The sequence below is a fragment of the Ambystoma mexicanum genome, chromosome 1p (assembly GCF_040938575.1).
Source record: "Ambystoma mexicanum isolate Mex_15411 chromosome 1p, UKY_AmexF1_1, whole genome shotgun sequence".
NCBI classification, from domain to species: Eukaryota; Metazoa; Chordata; class Amphibia; order Caudata; family Ambystomatidae; genus Ambystoma; species Ambystoma mexicanum.
In genome coordinates this window covers 18,600,427-18,620,585 of record NC_090921.1, presented here as the reverse complement: position 1 = coordinate 18,620,585, position 20,159 = coordinate 18,600,427, and positions in this window count along the sequence as shown.

Sequence of the window (20,159 nt, the reverse complement as noted above, 5' to 3'; positions counted from 1 at the left end):
GTGCCCCTGCTCTCGCTGATTCCTGCAATTGCTCCTTTATCACTGGATCTCCCACTCCCCCTCAAGCACTCCCTTGTGTGTCCACTTTTGAAAAAAACCTTCCTCTGACCCGAACTGCCCTGCCAGCTATCGCCCTATCTCCATCACACCCTTCCTGGGGAAGCTACTTGAGAAGCTGGCCTTGCCCCAACTTAACTCTCACTCTGAACTTGTGGGAGTACTCCACGAACATCAATCTGGATTCCAAGCATCCAGAGGCTCGGAAACTGCTCTTCTGAATAACCATGAAGAACTGCTGGCATCTCTGGACTCCAACACCCCAGCTGTCCTTATCCTTCTCGATCTCTCCTCTGCATTTGACACAGTTAACCATTCCATCCTCATACAAAGGCTCCACGATACACTTGGTATCTCGGAACGGACACTGGATAAGCTGTCCTCTTTCCTCACTAACCGCTCTTCCCAAGTCATCCTGGGCCCCTTCTCCTCTCCTACTTCCATCTCTGCGTGTGTTGTCCCTGGCTCTTTAACATCTACTTTGCACTCCTCATCTCCACATTCTCCTCCACACAGCTCTTCCTTCAGACTCCCGGATGGCCCTCTTGCACCCTCCATTATCCCTGACTGCCTTTCTGCCATCCAGTCCTGGTGCGCCTCCAATGATCTCGCCTAAACGACTGTAAAACTGAGATCCCTCCCATTGGGACCCCTGCTCCCGCCTTCTTCCCTTCTCTCTGGCCTTCCTCCTTCGGCTCTCCCCGTGTGCTTTCAAATGAAGCCAGAAACATTGGAGACATCAGGATATTGCCAAGAAGTCCAACTATCAGCTCTTCCTTCTCAAAGGAATTCTACCTTTTCTCACTTTCCCTCAGAGGCTCAATGTGACTCAAGCCCTGGTTCTCTCTAGACTTAACTACTGTAACAGCCTCCTCCTGAATCAGTGCTGGACTGCCCCTGGGCAGGACAAAGACTGATATGCAAATGGATATTTCCCATCTGTGAAAGGCACAGTGAGAAAAAGCAGTGGCTGCGAACTCTCAAATGGTTAATAACCACTGAACAGGTTATCAAGCCTTGTTCTATCGAGAGAGGGGCGCCCGCTACCTTTGCAAATCCTTCTGAATCTTCCTTCTTCCACTCTGTGACCCCTCCAGCTTATCCAGAATAGGGCAGCAAGACTCATCCTTGGCCTTAAGCCCAGGGGCCGCATCTCTCCTGCACTAAAAAGTCTTCATTGGCTCACGGTTGCTGCACGGATTAAATAAAAATGCCTCTGCATCATCCACAAGGCTGTCTGGGCCCGGGGACCACATTATCTTCAACTTTATCTCACAAAATACTCTCCCTCAAGTCTTCTTCACTCCTCTGGCACCAACTCTTTGTATGTAAAGGGTTTTGCTAAAGAAAGAAAAGGCAGGGGGCGCTCATTTTGCTCTGCGGGCTCCCTCCTTTGGAATAGCCTCGACCTCCCCGTGTGCCTTGAGCAGGATCCTCTGTATTTCCGGAAGCTCCTTAAGACCTTCCTCTTTTCTTCCTCCTTCCCTTCTTCTCTCCTCTTCTAATCCCACAGTTGCTGAATCAGTGTCCTTGGCCCTTATGCATCTTGGGGGCCTTGACCTCCCACACCAATTCTTCCCAGCTCCTGTCTTTCCACAGCACTTTGCATCTGCACACCCTCCGCTCTGGAGACTCGCACTTACACCTCTCAGGCCGTGTAGCATTCTACATTCCTAGCACTTCGTCCATGGCTCACCCACAGGCACTTACCCCTCTTTCCCTCTTCCTTTCTGCACTTGCACGTTCTGAAAACTCACATGACATAGTGGGTTCCCCCCTCTTCCCCCCCTCTGCTCTTAAATATTGTTTTTGTAATGTATTTCCCACTCTCCCCCATCCCCCCCGCCCTCCTTCCTGCCCTGTGGGTGCTTTGAACCAGAATGTTCTTATTGTATAAGCGCCTAACAAGCAAACAATACATAAATAAAAGAGTCAGTAGCATTTCACATTTCTATCTTCTAGTGCCTATCAGTAAAGCATGACTCAGTTATAAATAAAATATCAAGCTCCATAGTAAGTATAGCTAATTTATAGCAGTGGAGTTCTTAACCGCTGAGGGGGCATTGAGCAATGCTCACTTCAGTGAGGGGACTTCAGATGGTTGTTGGGCTAAGATTTTTCCAGCTCCAATATTACACTACCTAATTTTATTCAGCGAGCGCAATTAAATCGTGCTGTGGATATTATTTCTGAGAGCATGCAAGCAATCACCAGCGTACATTTGTACCATAGTGCAGGACTGCACCATGCACGGTGAGCATGACAAATAATAGCACTCACGAGGCAGCCACAAAGGGAGAGCACACCGACCCCCGTGTCTGCCACGGACCGACACAGACCGGCAGGTCTCTGTCGCGCCAGGCGCTATTGTGCCTGATGGCCAAATGAAACGGGAGAAGCTCTCTTGAGAGTTGGTCTAAGGCAACACAGGGTTCTGAGCAAACAATGGGCTCTAAAGTGACACGCAAGCTTTCACAAGCTAATTACTTATTTTGCACATCTCCCTGAGAATAGAATGCAGACATTCTGTGCAATTTGGCAATATTGAAAAAAATCAAATCTAAATAGAAATACAGTTTTTAAAAAAAGATTACGCTTGAATTAAAATGCTAGTAGCCTGTAAATAGTACTAGATACTGATTAAAGTAATAACGTTGTCAAAATAAGGCAAACAAACAAACAGCAATTAAAACTAATCCTAGGGGACTAATCCTTCCAGTGAATAGACAAGAGCCAAGGCAAGTGAATGGGAAAGAGCCCTTTAAGGATTACAGAGGATCACAGCATCTAAACTTAAGTGAAGAAAGTAGCAAAGAGACACTGCCAGTTGCTATTAAGGATAAGGGTCAAAACCCTAAATTGATATCCCAAGGGACTTTTATCCAGGAAGAAAAGGGGACACCCTGGAGGTGGAAGAGTCCTGCAGAATTAAAAGAACGGATTCAGGAAATAATTATTTAAGAATATCTTACTGAAGCTGAGACGGCTTGTCAAGGTGAGGGGCGCCTTTCTCCTGGATCTTTGTGTTCTTTTAATTAGTGGAAGGGTTAGCACAGACTAGCTTTGGGATGGAAGATATACGTGTTTCTTTGTTTGACTACTTATGTTAGTTTTGTGTTAGGTAGGGTAAAACCCTTAGGGACAGAAAGGCCTTTTCTTTCCCCTCATGATACCGAAGCCCTAGTGCATTATTCTTGCTTTCGTTCCTTTTCCTTCCTCGTCCTCTCTTCAGGTCATGGTACTCACCTAAAAAATCATTTCCTCTCTATCTCGTCCACTTATCTGTCCACCTGCTCTCCCTCGATAGCCACAATGACGAGTATATTTGTACCGTTGCTTATAGCCTGTGGATGTAAAGCGTTTTGGCTAACATTCTCAGCCACAGCTGTCAGGTCTCCCACATCTCTCTGAGGTCTCTAGTATTTGGAGGCCACCTAGCTCCAGCAAAATGTGGATTTTCAGAACTATTGCCTGCATATGGCCCTGAACAGCCTATTTACTGCTCAGCGATGTGGGGAATGACATGGGGTGTGGGATTCGCGTGAATGCTACGGATCCCTCACTGAACCCCTGCCTAGAGTCTCCTCCCAGGTGGACAGGGAAAGGCAGACACTTCCTGATCCTGACCTTAGGGGTGGTGCTCTGCAGGAGGAGACAAGGCCCAGGTGATGAGGAAGGAGATCCTGTGGAATGAGACATGGTATTTGTCCTTAAAAGGGAAGAACCTTTAGAAAGTGCCAAAACATGTAATGGCCTATTGCCGGTATGATGTATCTGAACCTCTTATTAAGCCTGTGGATGTGGGCAAAGCTGGTGTTAAATCTTTAAAAATCCCAAAGAAGGAAAAACCATTTGAAAGAACGTGAAGGAATGATCATGTGTGCTTAACACCAATTCTGAGATGAAGGGTAATCTCTGACTCAATTATAAAGCAGTTGAAAACGATATAACAATAAAATGAAGTGACGGAACATTGACATTACAAGCTACAGAGAGCAAGCATTGCCTAAGTCAAGAGGGAAACAAACGTTACTCCGGCCAGGCCAGGGGTGAAAACAAGCCTTTACCAAAGCCAAAGTGTGGTGCAGGCATTCCCATAAGCCCAACAGACTACCAGTGATGCCCAAGTGAAGAGCGTGCAAAGAGACTAACTACAAGGTTTATGAGTAAACTACCTTGGTTGTCATAATGCAAAGAGGCAAAGGCAAGTTTGGGAAAAGAGAAGTTGGTTGCTTATGAATGTTCTCTCAAAGCTGATACAACTTACATTGCCAAAGCCAACAGGAGAAAGAGAATTATATCATAAGCGCATTTTTGGGTAGTTTTGCTATAGGTGATTCATTTCTGGTTTTTCATCTTTCGCATCCCCCCTTACTAAACTTACCAGCCCCAAAGTTCTGTTTCTCTGGTCAGATGATCAACAACAGGCCTTTGAGACCCTTAAATCCGCTTTTACGTCTGCACCCATCCTGCAACATCCCAACCCCGAGATTCCATTTGTCATTGAGGCTGATGCCTCTTTCTATGCCTTAGGGGCAGTCTTGTCACAAACATGTCCGACTACAAGATTACTGCACCCAGTTGCCTACCATTCACGCAAGTTCACAGTAACAGAAGTCCACTACACCGTCACTGAGAAGGAGCTGCTGGCTGTTAAGGACGCCTTCCAGGTTTGCAGGCACCATCTCCTAGGAGCCAGACACCAAATCACAGTGTATACAGATCACAGTAACTTGCAAGATCTGGCCACCCTAAAATACGCTAACAGTAGACAAGTGCGCTGGCACTTGTTTTTTTCCACATATGATTTCCAGATCAAACACCGACCCGGGACCACGCATGGGAAGGCAGACGCATTGTCACGTATGCTGGGTGGGATCTCACTTCCGGTCTTTCCGGAGACCCTTCTGGATAAGAAACATGTGGTCTGTCTGTGTACACCCCCATCTGGTTTGTTGTCCACCATCCGACAGTGGGTGGCTCTGCATTCAAACACCCTCTCGGATTGGGATTGCGTTTTTCATGAGGGTCCGCTCTTTATTCATGAAAAATTGTTCCTTCTCACACCTAGGCTTTGACACAGTATGGGTGGTTGTGGACTCATTTACTAAAATGGCCCGCTTCATACCCTGCTACGGTATACCCTCTGCTCTGGTCTTGGCTAGTCTTTTCTTTCGCTTTGTTTTTTGTCTCTTTGGTTTCTTTTCTTTTCTCATATCTGATCGGGGATCACAATTCACTTCGCGATTCTGCAGGGCCCTCACGAGTTTGCTTGGGATTGATGCTAGGTTCTCTTCCTCATATCATCCGGAAACTGGTGGTCAAACAGAAAGGGTCAACCAGTCTATGGAGCAGTATTTGCACTGCTTGTCCCTACAAAACCAGAAATCGTGGTATCATTTGCTTCATATAGCAGAATTTGCTTACAACAATGCCCTACATTCTTTCACTGGTTTCTCGTCCTTCTACTCCCTATATGGTCAACACCCTCGTACTCTCCCTTTCCCTGACCTGGCCTCTTCTCGGTCCCCTGCTGCGGCTGCTTGCATCAGGGATCTGTCCTCTGTCCATTCCCAAACCCTTACTCATCTCTGTGACTCACAGGAATCTGTGTGCTGTGCTGTCGATAAGAAGTGGTCGCCTGCACCCCCTACGTCTTGGGGGATAGGGTTTGGCTGTCCACCCGCCACCTCCGCTTGCCTGGTTGCCGTAAGCTTCTCCCTGGTTTATAGGCCCATATGTGATCACTGGGGTTATTAATCCGGTGGCTTATCTGCTCACCCTACCCTCCTCATGGTGCATACACCCGGTTTTCAATACCTCTCTCCTCAAGCCTTGCCCTGTGAACTCACGGGTGGTCCTGGCTCTAGCCCCTGTCCTGCAGAACTCCCCTGATGAATACGAGGTAGCTGTGATTCTGGGTTCCAAACTTAGCAGGGGGGTTTTGTGCTACTTGATCGACTGGCTCGGTTATGGTCCCGAGGAGAGATCTTGGGAGCCTGCTAGTGCGGTTCAGGCCCCCTTCCTGGTGTTCCGTTTTCACAGGGACAGAAAACGGGACAATCCTGCCTGCCCACGGGGTCGTGGACCTTTGCAGGGGTGGGGGTCGGTCATGCATGCACACTCCAAACCAGCCTTAGGTCAACGCCAGGCTCAACATACACCCACACCTCGTATCACAAGCTCGCCCACAGCGCAGCGCCAGGGTTTGCTTAGGTTCTCTTCAAGGCCTTTTAACACAAGGCCATATGGAAGCAGTCAACATCACCCTGTACTGTGTTGGAGGTTACCATGGCGATTAGGTTCTCGCCCACGGCGGTGTCCGCTCCTTCCACAATGCGTTATGTGGCATGCCCGTCATGTGACCTAAGTGCCATGTTAATGCTATAAACAGACGCTGCGCACGTCAAACGCTGCTTCTCAGCTGTTAATTTCCAGCGTTTGGCGTCTATATTTTGCTTTGCTTACTTTCAGGATTTTGACTTCAGATTTACTCTTCGATTTCTTCTTGGTTTTTCCTTCTGGTTACGGCGCTGTGAACTCTTTTTTGGAACTGCTAAGACCAGGATCTCACTAAGGACTGCCTCTGCCTCTCCCTTACTACGGCGTTATGGTACTTTTCTCCTGGAAGCTCACGCGGATCCCATTCTTTCCTGGACGGCCTCTGGATATCCCGTTTTTGTCTGCACCATCTGGTTTTCCGACATACGTTCTGTATCCTGGAACTTTATACCTATAGGAGCAACCCCGTGAGCTGCTGCTGCTGGCATACATTGGGGGTAACAAGTACATACAGTTTAGTGGAACACTGTCGCGAAGGTCCTGCTCTTTTCTTTTCTTCCTTCTCCTTCACTGTCTATTTGGTGGGTGTCTTTTCTTATTCCAATAATTGAACACTGTTCCGTTTCCTTTCTTTCTTCTGTACTGATTGTCATAACCCTATTTTCTGTCCCTGCTACAGACATCTGAATACAGTTCCCCCGCTCCTGTTTCAGCCACCTGTGGCTCCAATAACTGAACAGCGAGTGTACACTAAAGCTCCCTGTTCGGGGCTTGGGGATGGAGGTATATCTAATCTACGCGGCCTCAAGCCTTGACATAAAGTCACCTCATTTCAAATGAACGAATGCCATTTGGTTATGACTGTTGGTCTTTCAGCGTCTTATGGTTTAGGTATGGAGACGAACACGAGCACTAGGTGTCCGATGTACCAATTCTTTCAGGAGACGTTTCCTGTGCTGGATCCCAGCCAGCAAATGCAATTCCTAGTTCCTGAGCCTGGTCCGCTGCAGGCTTCCCCTAACCTTGGCTTTCCAAGGAGGTCAGTAATCCTACTAAACCGTGGTGGACCGCCACCTTTTCTCAGTGATTTTAGGTTCATTGTGCCTTTGGACAGAGCGCAGCCTTTGGATTTCATCAGACCATCAGCAGCAGTGGTGCTCATTTGAGTGAATCCCCTATGGGACGTATGAACTTCTTTAGCTGTGTCAGTTTTCACGAAGAGCATTTATAGAATCCCAAAATCTTTCTTAGAAAGGCATATTCTTTACTAAGTCTGAGCCAGATTTCATAGCCCAGACACCCTCTGCAGAAGAAGCCCCTGTCACTGCCTTTACCTTGTAGGCTTGAAGGGCTTCAGGTTCTGTAGACCCCGCCCCTAACATGCTGTCTCAGTGCATCTGATGCCCTGCAACAATGGTCAATCAAGCCAAATCTGCCACTGAAATGGACATCCAGGCACCCACACCACTGGGCTCGTTAATGGAGGACAGGCCTTGTGCAGATAGCCCACCTGTTGCGCAATTTTACTGCCACGCAGACGGCTTGCAGTGGTCTTTAAAGAACCTCTGTCTTTTCCCCAACCACCTGAAATATTCAACTACTAGTAGGTCATACTAGTGGGGCCACCTCCAGCCCCTTGCTTCTCTCCTCCAGAGAGTGATTTATTCAGAGCTGTTTCCTAGACTCCCATTAGTCTGACAGGAATGGAACCCCCACGATAACTAGATTGTGGGGACTATTCACTTCTCACCCGTATGTCCACAGAGTCAACATCCCCAAACGTCTGGGCTTCTTTGCATGGTTTTTCCTAATATTAGAGCTATGAAACCCCTCCCACTGGATTCCTCAAGGCAGGGCTCAGGGGTCTGGCCTCTAAGCTGAGCTCTCACCTTGGGTTTAGTCGACAACGACTTCTTCATTCGATGCTACAGGAAGGAGTGTCATCACACCCACGCGATCTGAATGACACATGGCCGAAAACGATCATTTTTTGTCCGCCTTCTGTTTCCCCTTCCTTGTCTTGTCGCACCTAGAAACACTTGTGTACAGGCACGTTATAAATGACTTATCATATCATATTATATCCACAATGACTTCAACTTGGAGGAACCTGCCCGCCTCCGCACCAGAGTAGAGGGCCTTCAGACACTTCGCAATTTCTAGGGCATTAATCAGGTTCACCATAGTATGGCACAAGGCAGTTAATGCCACTACTAGCGGGGACACCACTTCCTGTATTGATCAAATAATCTCTTCCATTGTTGGACCTGGGACTGGGCCAATAATATGATCTAGTGCAGGCCCAGCATCCTGTCCTTGAGAGCTTCGACTTTTACTATATCACTACAACAGTATCTGCTTCCTCTTGTCCATCGCAGATACCTCCTACTGCCTACCTCAACAGTCTCCTTCCTGGTCCGAAGGCAGTGGAAAGAGACCAGTTTTAAAGATACCCAGAGTCCCTTTATCTGCTTGCTCCTCCAGTGGCAAGGGGTACTTCCAGATATGCCTTTGTTGTAAGTACACTGCTCTGACACTAGCGTGTGGTATCAGCACTCCTCTGTGTTAGAAACCTGACGGTATTCTCCCACCCACTCCCTCAGGATCTTCCATTCCGGTAGCTAGGAAAGTACCATCGCTTTTGGATCTGGACCCTGGGGGTGGACAAGCGAGGGAGGATCACCTGAGTGGAGGGTGACAGGGTTTGGTAGGAGGGTGACAGAGGATGAGACATGGTATCCCCCTAATCCCAACAAATACCCAACCTACTCTCCCTCTGCCTTTATGGGGTATTTCCAATCTCACCCCAACTCCCCCTCCCCATTTCTCATGAATACTGAGACGGGAAGAGGCAACCAAGATCAGTAAAGATTACCCCTAGGAATAACAAGGGGAAAATAAGGAAAACTTATCACAAAAATAACCCCAAGTGTCGCGCTAATTAATTCAGGCAGGGTTAGGTATTTCAAAGTATCCCTTCACACCTGAATTCCTCTTGACTGTTTTTTTCACTATAAAAGGTGTAGACTGACACAGAAGCATGAGCGAGTAGGAGACAGAGTAGGAGAGAAAGTAGGAGAATGAGCTGAGAGGAAAACCGAGTTGCCCAGGACCAGAGGCCAGAGGCCAGGAAGCTGAGACACTGAGGAACTAGAGAGTGAGAAAGCAGAAGCGTGGTGAGGGAGCCGTTACTCCATGGAGACAAGAAGGGTCTGTGTGTGGGACTCGAGGGGCATGCTGGGCCCCAGCAGAACCTGTGTTTGCAAGTACTCGTTCCCCCTGGGCCGGTGAGACAGCCCAGAAGTGTCAGGGGGGCAAATGGGGAGACCCTGACATCGGAACGAAGAGCCCCGCAAAGATGAAGTGCAGGAGTCAGCCTGGTGAGTCAGAATGTGTTGAAACACCGGGTTGTGGAGAGCGCGATACAAAGTAACACTGGAAACACGTAAGAAAGAGAACTGCGTTTGGGGGAATGTTCGATTGAAGATAACAGGAAGATTTCAAAGAGTGCAAAGTCATTGATACAAGTAACAGTGTGAAATATAAGTATGAAACGGAGAAGGCGCGTGTGTGTGCCAGAGTAAAGAAAGTAAGATTGGACAGTAAAGTAAAGGGAATGAGAAGGGGGCTGGAAGCCTGTGAGAAAAGGTGCAAGAGGCACGAAAGGAAAGAATAATGCAAAAGGGGTGCGAATGACCCAGAAAGACAGAAACAAGCACAGAAGTGTGGGGAATATTGGTAGAAACGTGCGAGAGGCACAATGTATGTGCAAGTGTGCACGACAAAGGGAAAGGAGGACACGGGAATAATAGAAGTACCTTCAATAAATACAGCACACAACACACCAAGGTTTCCAAGGATCTGCTACTTATCTGTGAATGAGCATGCAGGCAGTCTGGGAACACTTCCAGATTATGCTTCACTATAGCGGTGGTGCCTAATACACCCTGTGCTACATTCTCAGCCTGTTAGAGCATTAGCCATATTAGCCAATTGCCTGCGTTTCACATAGTATTTTATTCACTGTTTGCAGTTTTGCCATGAGCATATTTGTTAACACAGCAAACATCGTGTTTTGCAGGTCTGAAATGATGCGTTATAAGTGTATGGTGCCTATTAAAGTAGGTCCGTTATTAGACTTATTACGATGTATTCATGCATTAGTTTCAAAGCAGGACAGTATAACAGCCCGTGTCCAAGTTAATAGCGAGGGTCCCGGTGCCGTTACCACCCATTCTGCACCGTGAAAGAGGTGCTTGTGGCTATTGGCCCCACGTGTTTCCAATCCGGAAACCCGGGGTGCTAAGAGCAAAGTATTTTGTTTCAATGAACGGGACACCAAGATGGCTGCCATGGATCAGGAAGGCGGGGCTACGTACGCATCCCCTCTTAAATTTCCATGCCAGCCAGCCAGCAGGAACAATGGCACGGAAGCGGCGGCAGTGGCTCCACCGCTGCGGTAATCAGGTAAGTGGGGCTGGTGACTGAAATACAAAGGGAAGGGAAGGGGAGTAAAGATGGCCGAGTGGGGAAGGCAGTCCTCAGGTTGCTTGGAACGCGGCATTGGACCGGTAGATTCAGCCTGCGATCCAAGAAACCCGATTGGTTGTGTCCCCCATCCCAGGTGCTAATATAGGTTAGAATATTATTTTATTAAATTCACAATTTAGCGGAGAGGAGTTTAATCATATTTTGTGAATCCATGTAACACCATGGAGAATTTAGCTAATCGCTTGAATATTTTTTGTGTTGTCCTAACAATCTTTGAACTATTTTCTGACTGAGAAATTGGAAGTCCCCCAGGACAGTCTCAACAGCCTTGTTTCAAAGCCTCAAGCCATTTAACACCAGGGGACCCCTGCGGTGGTGATAGTGCACGGTACAAATATCCTTTAACATTAACATGATGTATTTATAGCAACGCACACAACCCTGAGGCATCCAGGCGCTAGCAACAGTTCCACGATATAGAAGTGTTTCACAGATAAAAGTGGTTGCAGGCTACATAAATACAGGCGAAGTACAAATAGTGTTAGAGTGACTTTGAGGCATAGCCCATTTGCTAGGATCTGATAATGCAGGCTGAATGTGTGGGAATAAGCAGTGCACACATGTGGGGCAGTGGCCCAGTGGGCAAGACACATAGTCCGGTACAGCCACACTCCTCAGCATCTCAAGTCATGCTGAGAACACCTGGTGGGGCTTGCATCTGATAGGGTAAATGTGGCCATGTGATACTGTAGGCGCCTGTGAGAGGGCAACATTACACAGGTGCTGAGGCGGCTCACTGATGAGAAGGCTCAGCCACCTGCACAGGGAGAGTGTGAGACCGAAATTGCCTTGAATACTTCTCTTTTTCTTCATTTTTCTTTTGCGAAGGTTGATTTTTCCAAGGCTTTTTGTTTCTCTTGTATTCTAAACATTATTTCTGCCTTCAAGAGAAACATTTCTTTCGTTGTGCTGGTGGCAGTTTTGAATTGTTGATCTTGACAAGCAACGTTTGAAGGTTGGAATTTCCAAGTGTATTTTTCCAGTGAATCGGTTCTGGAGTCACAATGAATGGCTGTTTTAGGTACACTTGTGTACAGGCGCGTTATACATGCCATGTCATGCCATGTCTTCCTAAACAGCACTAAAGACTTCACTACTTACTGAGCGTCTGAAAGGATTCTGTTCACAAATCTTTGACGTTGTAGAGTCATTTTAGGGGCTATAGGACAGTCACATTCTAGGAAATGGTTCTTGGATTAGGAGAGTCTGGCGGCGTGAGAGCATCCTTCTGTGGGAGCCTATCCTTAGTCTCCGACACCCAGAAATGATGGGAGCAGAAGTGATTTCTGATGGGTCGACTTAACTGAAATAACGGACAAAATGATAGTAACACCCGAGTCTGATGCCCACATACTAAGGAAAGTTCCTGAGATCCATTCGTCAATTGAAGATCAACTTTTAGATACTTCGATCTGCACTGTTGGCGATAATGGTGGATTCCAGTAAATGAGAATGACAAGGAGGAAAAGGAACTATCCTGCAAGAGGTAAATGAAAGTGATACTTTGATGTACAAAGAAAAAGAACCAGTCGCCAGAGAGATTGAGCAAGAACTCAATGGGCGGTTGCCTTGTTTGGTGAGAAAGCTAATTCGGAATGGCCTTGCCCTCCCCACTGAGGCATACAAAGAGGGCGCAGCACTTAGCTTGCTTCACCAGCAAACATGTAGTCTCTCCAATAATGAGACCACAGTAGTGCAAATGAATAGACCATCCATAATAACTACTAGGTCTCCAACTGGTAACACCATGGACAGGCTGGTGAGGAGCATGAGGGCCCATCACCCACTTCCCGGTCCTGGTGAGGAGCAAGCAGGTCCATCACCAACCTCCGAGTCCTGGTGAGGGGCAAGCAAGCCCATCACCCACTTCCGAGTCCTGGTGAGGCGCATGGGGGCCCATCACCAACCTGCCAGTCCTGGTGAGGAGCAAGCAGGTCCATCACCAACCTCCGAGTCCTGGTGAGGGGCAAGCAAGCCCATCACCAACTTCCCAGTCCTGGTGAGGAGCAAGCAGGTCCATCACCAACCTCCGAGTCCTGGTGAGGGGCAAGCAAGCCCATCACCAACCTCCGAGTCCTGGTGAGGGGCAAGCAAGCCCATCACCAACTTCCCAGTCCTGGTGAGGAGCATCGGGGCCCATCACCAACCTGCCAGTACTGGTGAGGAGCATGCGGGCCCATCACCCACTTCCCGGTCCTGGTGAGGAGCATGGGGGCCCATCACCAACCTGCCAGTCCTGGTGAGGAGCAAGCAGGTCCATCACCAACCTCCGAGTCCTGGTGAGGGGCAAGCAAGCCCATCACCAACTTCCCAGTCCTGGTGAGGAGCATCGGGGCCCATCACCAACCTGCCAGTACTGGTGAGGAGCATGCGGGCCCATCCCCAACCTCCCAGTCCTGGTGAGGAGCAATCAGGTCCATCACCAACATCCCAGTCCTGGTGAGAGGCAAGCAAGCCCATCACCAACTTCCCAGTCCTGGTGAGGAGCATGGGGGCCCATCACCAACCTCCCAGTCCTGGTGAGGAGCAAGCAGGTCCATCACCAACCTCTGAGTCCTGGTGAGGAGCAAGCAAGCCCACCACCAACCTCCGAGTCCTGGTGAGGGGCAAGCAAGCCCATCAAGCAACTTCCCAGTCCTGGTGAGGATCATGGGGGCTCATCACCCACTTCTGAGTCCTGGTGAGGAGCATGGGGGCCCATCACCAACCTCCCAGTCCTGGTGAGGAGCAAGCAGGTCCATCACCAACCTCCCAGTCCTGGTGAGAGGCAAGCAAGCCCATCACCAACTTCCCAGTCCTGGTGAGGAGCAAGCAGGCCCATCACCCACGTCCCAGTCCTGGTGAGGGGAAAGCAGGGCCATCACCCACTTCCGAGTCCTGGTGAGGAGCATGGGGGCCCATCACCCACTTCCCAGTCCTGGTGAGGAGCAAGCAGGGCCATCACCCACCTCCCAGTCCTGGTGAGAGGAAAGCAGGGCCATCACCCACTTCCGAGTCCTGGTGAGGAGCATGGGGGCCCATCACCCCCTTCCCAGTCCTGGTGAGGCGCATGGGGGCCCATCACCAACCTCCCAGTCCTGGGGAGGAGCATGTGGGCCCATCACCAACCTCCCAGTCCTGGGGAGGGGCAAGCAAACCCATCACCAACTTCCCAGTCCTGGTGAGGAGCATGGGGGCCCATCACCAACCTCCCAGTCCTGGTGAGGAGCAAGCAGGCCCATCACCCACTTCCCAGTCCTGGTGAGGGGCAAGCAAACCCATCACCAACTTCCCAGTCCTGGTGAGGAGCATGGGGGCCCATCACCAACTTCCCAGTCCTGGTGAGGAGCATGGGGGCCCATCACCAATCTCCCAGTCCTGGTGAGGAGCAAGCAGGCCCATCACCCACTTCGCAGTCATAGTGAGGGGCAAGCAGGGCCATCACCCACTTCCGAGTCCTGGTGAGGAGCATGGGGGCCCATCACCAACCCCCAGTCCTGGTGAGGAGCATGGGGGCCCATCAACAACCTCCCAGTCCTGGTGAGGAGCAAGCAGGCCCATCACCCATTTCCGAGTCCTGGTGAGGGGCAAGCAGGGCCATCACCAACCTCCCAGTCCTGGTGAGGAGCATGGGGGCCCATCACCCACTTACCAGTCCTGGTGAGGAGCATGGGGGCCCATCACCAGCCCCCCAGTCCTGGTGAGGAGCAAGCAGGCCCATCACCCACTTCCCAGTCCTGGTGAGGAGCAAGCAGGCCCATCACCCATTTCCGAGTCCTGGTGAGGGGCAAGCAGGGCCATCACCAACCTCCCAGTCCTGGTGAGGAGCAAGCAGGCCCATCACCCATTTCCGAGTCCTGGTGAGGGGCATGCAGGGCCATCACCAACCTCCCAGTCCTGGTGAGGAGCAAGCAGGCCCATCACCCATTTCCGAGTCCTGGTGAGGGGCAAGCAGGGCCATCACCAACCCCCCAGTCCTGGTGAGGAGCAAGCAGGCCCATCACCCACTTACCAGTCCTGGTGAGGAGCATGGGGGCCCATCACCCACTTCCCAGTCCTGGTGAGGAGCATGGGGGCAGAGAGTGGTCTCCTAACTTTAGACGCAGCTGCACCAGAAACACGGCTCTTCCGACCGTGGTCAGGTTTTTGGCCTCAGCACTGGTGAGAGTGCTCTTAGGAGTCTGGGTTGCTCTCTATGTGCTGGATGGGGCTGCGGGGGAGGCAAAGTCTTGTTGTTCATATTGGACCTCTTGCAGTACAAGGTCACACATCATAAAGTAGCATGCGGCCTCCTCCTGGACTACCGGAATATAAATCAGCCACACAGTGAAGGCGCCACACACAGGAGAACAATGCCCAACTAATTCCCTCCCCTCACCCAGGTCACTTCCCTTTCTTATCCCCAACTAGGTTCCTGCCTCGCATAACGATGTGACGCAAACATCAAATGCAGTGGCCCCTCCAGGACACAACTCTGCCCCCCCTCTCATAACAGGATAGCTGGATCATCCCATGCCTTCAGTTAGTCTCATTATCGTACATGAGATGGTGGTGATCTCTCCTCGTGGCTCGGGGGCTCGTGAAATGGTGCTCCTTCCCAGATCGTGAAATCAGCATCGAACGTCTCACAGTCACCTTGGTACCACCCTCACAGTCACCTTGGTACAACCCTCACAGTCACCTTGGTACCACCCTCACAGTCACCTAGGTACCACCCTCACAGTCACCTTGGTACAACCCTGACAGTCACCTTGGTACCGCCCTCACAGTCACCTTGGTACAACCCTCACAGTCACCTAGGTACCACCCTCACAGTCACCTAGGTACCACCCTCACAGTCACCTTGGTACCACCCTCACAGTCACCTTGGTACAACCCTCACAGTCACCTTGGTACAACCCTGACAGTCACCTAGGTACCGCCCTCACAGTCACCTTGGTACCACCCTCACAGTCACCTAGGTACCACCCTCACAGTCACCTAGGTACCACCCTCACAGTCACCTAGGTACCACCCTCACAGTCACCTAGATACCACCCTCACAGTCACCTAGATACCACCCTCACAGTCACCTTGGTACCACCCTCACAGTCACCTAGGTACCACCCTCACAGTCACCTAGGTACCACCCTCACAGTCACCTAGGTACCACCCTCACAGTCACCTTGGTACAACCCATTAGACTCATTCCCAATGTCTGCCCCAGACATGTATTGCTCGCGGATCCAACCATGTGCTTAAAGGGGGTGCCTTCTGGGTAATCTCTCTGTCCTCAGGGACCCTCTGGATGAAAGTCCTTGCACTTTGGTCTCTCCTCCTGTCAGCATACACCTTCCTCTCGCCATTTGTATTAGCCTCACATTCACGCAAACCTCTGATCCTCTTCCAAGTCCATCTGAGGCAGCCGTGCCCTGAGCAGCCGCCCAAACATCAGCTCTGGGGGACACCTCCCAGAGGTGCTGTGCAGCGCGGCCCAATAACCCCTCAGCAGTTGATGTAGCGCCTGCTCCCACTGGCCATGTGTCGGGTGCAATATTTACAATGACCTCTTCACATGAATCGCTCCACCGTACCATTCGCCTGTGGCCATAATGGGGTGACGCTGCGATGGTCGAATCCCATGTACTCTGATCAGTAAGGGCAGGACTATTATCCGATTTCACGGTCCTGGGAACACCATATGCTGGGAACATTCTCTCAAGCGCAGGGATGATGTTGGGCGCAGCCGTAGATGCTACTATTCGGGATTCTGGGAATCAGGAATACTGATCGACCAATAGAACATAGGATCCATCAGGTATCGGCCCAAACAAATCAATCGCCATCGTGTCCCACACTGAGTGCAGGAGAAGCAACATTTGTAATGGCAGCGGTCTTATTTTCTGAGCCATTGCACAGCAGGTATGGCAGTCTTGAGCGTATCTTCCACTTGTGTGTCCAGCCTGGGAAACAAGGCATTTTGTCTAAGTAGCTGCTTGGTGGACACCACTCCCCTGTGACCGTCATGGGCAATATCACTCACCCGTTGTCTCAATGAAGAGTGAATCACCAGTTTGTGGCTTAAGAGGAGGTGGTCTTCCGTCAGTGAGAGTTTATCCTTCACCAACAGCAGACTTGGTACCTCCATCTGGACCTCCTCCACTTCCTTCTGTTGCCCTTTGCTTGGCACGTTTCCATTCCCCCCCCCCCCCCGAGCAAGGCATTAACGCTTGGCCAGTTCCAGGCAGGTGGGCTTCGCCTGGTGTAAGATATGAAGAATATCTCTTTCAGAGGTAGATGGTCTCACTCTCGAACTAGTCGGATGCCCTGAAAGAAAATCCGCAAGGGTTTCCTCCTTGCCTGCTCTATGTATAATGTTAAAGTCATATTCCTGCAGCCGTGGGATCCAGCGGGCAACGTGCAGCTGCATTCGGACCTTGGGAGTTCCATAGAAGGCCAGCAGTGCCTGGTGATCGGTGCACAGTAAATGGCTTTCCCTGTAGGAACAAATGGAAGTGCTCACAGGCCCACACAACCGCCAGTACTTCCTTCCTTCTCCACTTGTTCGGTGGTGGCGAGACTTCTACTGGCATAGGAGTTGACACATTTGTCGTGCAGTGGTGTGGGAACATATTGCACCAGCATTGCACCTAGACCGACAAAGTACACCATGTCCTTGGCAGGCGCAATGTTTCGGCTAATTGATTCAAAAGCACCCTGGCATTCTGGGGTCCATTCTTTTATAAGCTTTCTCATTAGTGCACTGATCATTGCGAAGTCTTGAGGCCATCTTCTATAGTAGCTTGCAATCCCCCGGAAGGAACGGAGATGTGAGACATTGTGAGGGCAAAGTACATCATTAAGTGCAGCCGCATTCCCTGGTCGAAAAAGATGTGTCTGAAAACCTTTTTCCTGATTTGACACTCTCTTATGAGGGCCTCGTCACGAGTTGGGTGGTAAACCGCCCGGGCAAATAATGCTACCGCCAACCTGTCCGGGCAGCATTACCGCCGGTCCATGGGTTCGGCAGTATCAGTAATTCCCCATTCCCCATTGGGTCCATTGATGACAGGTTGCTCCTTGTCGCTGGTACTGCCAAAGGGCAGATCAGTCCCCGTCTGTCGTCCCACATGACGTTAATGCACAAAGCTCAGTTTAGGCGTATCTGCCATTGTTGAAGAATCCATCCGACGGTAGCTGGAAACTATGGCTTTCGCAGAACGGTACAATATATCTGTGTAGATAACAGAATAAAAATATATTTTAGTAGCCGTTCTTTATTCAAATTTATAATTCTGCAACAGATGAAATGTAATCATGAACACAAACCACACATAATGAACACACACATGACAACATGGGGGAGTATTTGAGACCATGATGTGCATGAAAGGTTAGCACTGTGAAGTAGGCATAGCGCCAATGGGATGGAGAACCCGAGGGATATTGGGAACCACAGGCAGAAGGCGTTATAACGGAACTGGGAATATTACTGCTCGAAAAGAAAACCAAGTTTCCTCAAAGTGTTCAGCCCCCGGCACATCCACCGTCACATCCATCCCATACCTACTTTTGATACACAATAATGTAGCATTGATAGCACACCCAGATATTCCACGTGACAAAGTGATTTAGATATCACTAGCCTGCATACAGGTTGTGGTTGCCGGTCGTCGATGAATAATCGTCACAATATGCTCCAGCTAACAACCCATAACAATGTCAGTAAGCAAAACCAGTCAAAAAAATAAAACCCCTAATTCACTCCTCTTTAAACTATACACAAATAATTATTAGTACACTTATAAACAAACCGCGAGCTACGCACTTTTGTGTAGTAAATAAGGCGCGGTATAAATATAATTCTACATAACATAACAACGTATTGTGTCCATTATTTTCGCCAAATGGCACATTCGCACGTCACTGAATTATTCAATATGCATACAGCACACATGCCGTTTTTAACCGCAAAAATATTTTGTGGGTTTGAACATAATTATTCTCTCGTTGTAACGCAGAGTGTCCGCTCCGAACAACCGATTGCAGAAAATGAAACTAAATGTTCCAATTTCCACTTTCAATATTGTAAATGTTATCATTTTTGCGGATATTCGACACCTTATGTCCATCTAGCCTAGCGGTTGCTGACTTTCGCTCAAGACCAAATAACAATAGAAGCTTGTTTTCAGCGATTGAAGCTTGAGACGGTTATGTTCCGATTTTGTGAAAGAATGCCAACAAGATGCGTCAGTGTGACTTGATTAATTTCTTCCATTCCCACAAGCATCAGCCCACGACCTGACCTTCACTCCATGGAGAGATGAGCCCAGCTGACCCACGTGGAATTCGAAATACGCCTGAAAAATAAACAAATTGTAGGCTGGCATCCATCGATGCAGCACGATCATGAGTACTGTCTTACTGATCCATAGTGCGGGTTATGACCCTATATGTGATGTCATTACTGAAACATTCATTCTGGAGTCTCAATGTTCTCGAACAGCAGACACCTTTGCTGATTTTTATTTTATTCGGTACAATTAAACCTTGTTAAACCCTGCAAGCCATCACTTGGCTTCTTTCCCAAGAGGGTTGTATTCATGTCCGTTCAGACTATCGCACCTGAGGCAGCTCTGTCTACGTTCATGTGAGACAGGTGACATTGCGTTCCCATACCAAGTAAATTGCATTCTTGCTCCGACTAGGCCTTGTGCCAATCGGCCGTGAGAGTGCATAGGGTAAGCAAGGAAGAGCATAAGACAATTTATCGGAGTAGTTCCCTAACTTTCTAGTGCGTCCTTTAGAAGTGGGTAGCCTTGTGCTCAAGATTGCAGTAGTGTATGAAAGCGCACAATCGCGCCGCTGAAGCAAAAAGCGGTTCTTCTAGGGAAGGCCATAGCAAGTCAGGAAGGGGCATGCGGCGATGAAGAATTTGTTCACACTATTCGAGTCGGATGTGCCCTTGGCAGCAGATTAGATTTCAAAAGGTGAGAATAGCCGGGGAGCAGAGGCTATCCCAGCCAACATCAAATTCCTTTAAGGGATATCCGTGCATCAAATGTATAGGTTGTGCCGGTCCGAAACCATCAAGTGATGCAAGGTCTTCATCCATGTAGCCAAATTGAGCCATGAGATAGATTCTATATCTGCAAGAACATGCTTTTAACGCCTTTAAATTGCCCTTTCATCACACTTATTGTTGATCTGACACACCACCACCTCGTGTATATATATATATATATATATATATATATATATATATATATAAAACAGATATCTTATTCTAACAACTTATTGCGTCTGCTACG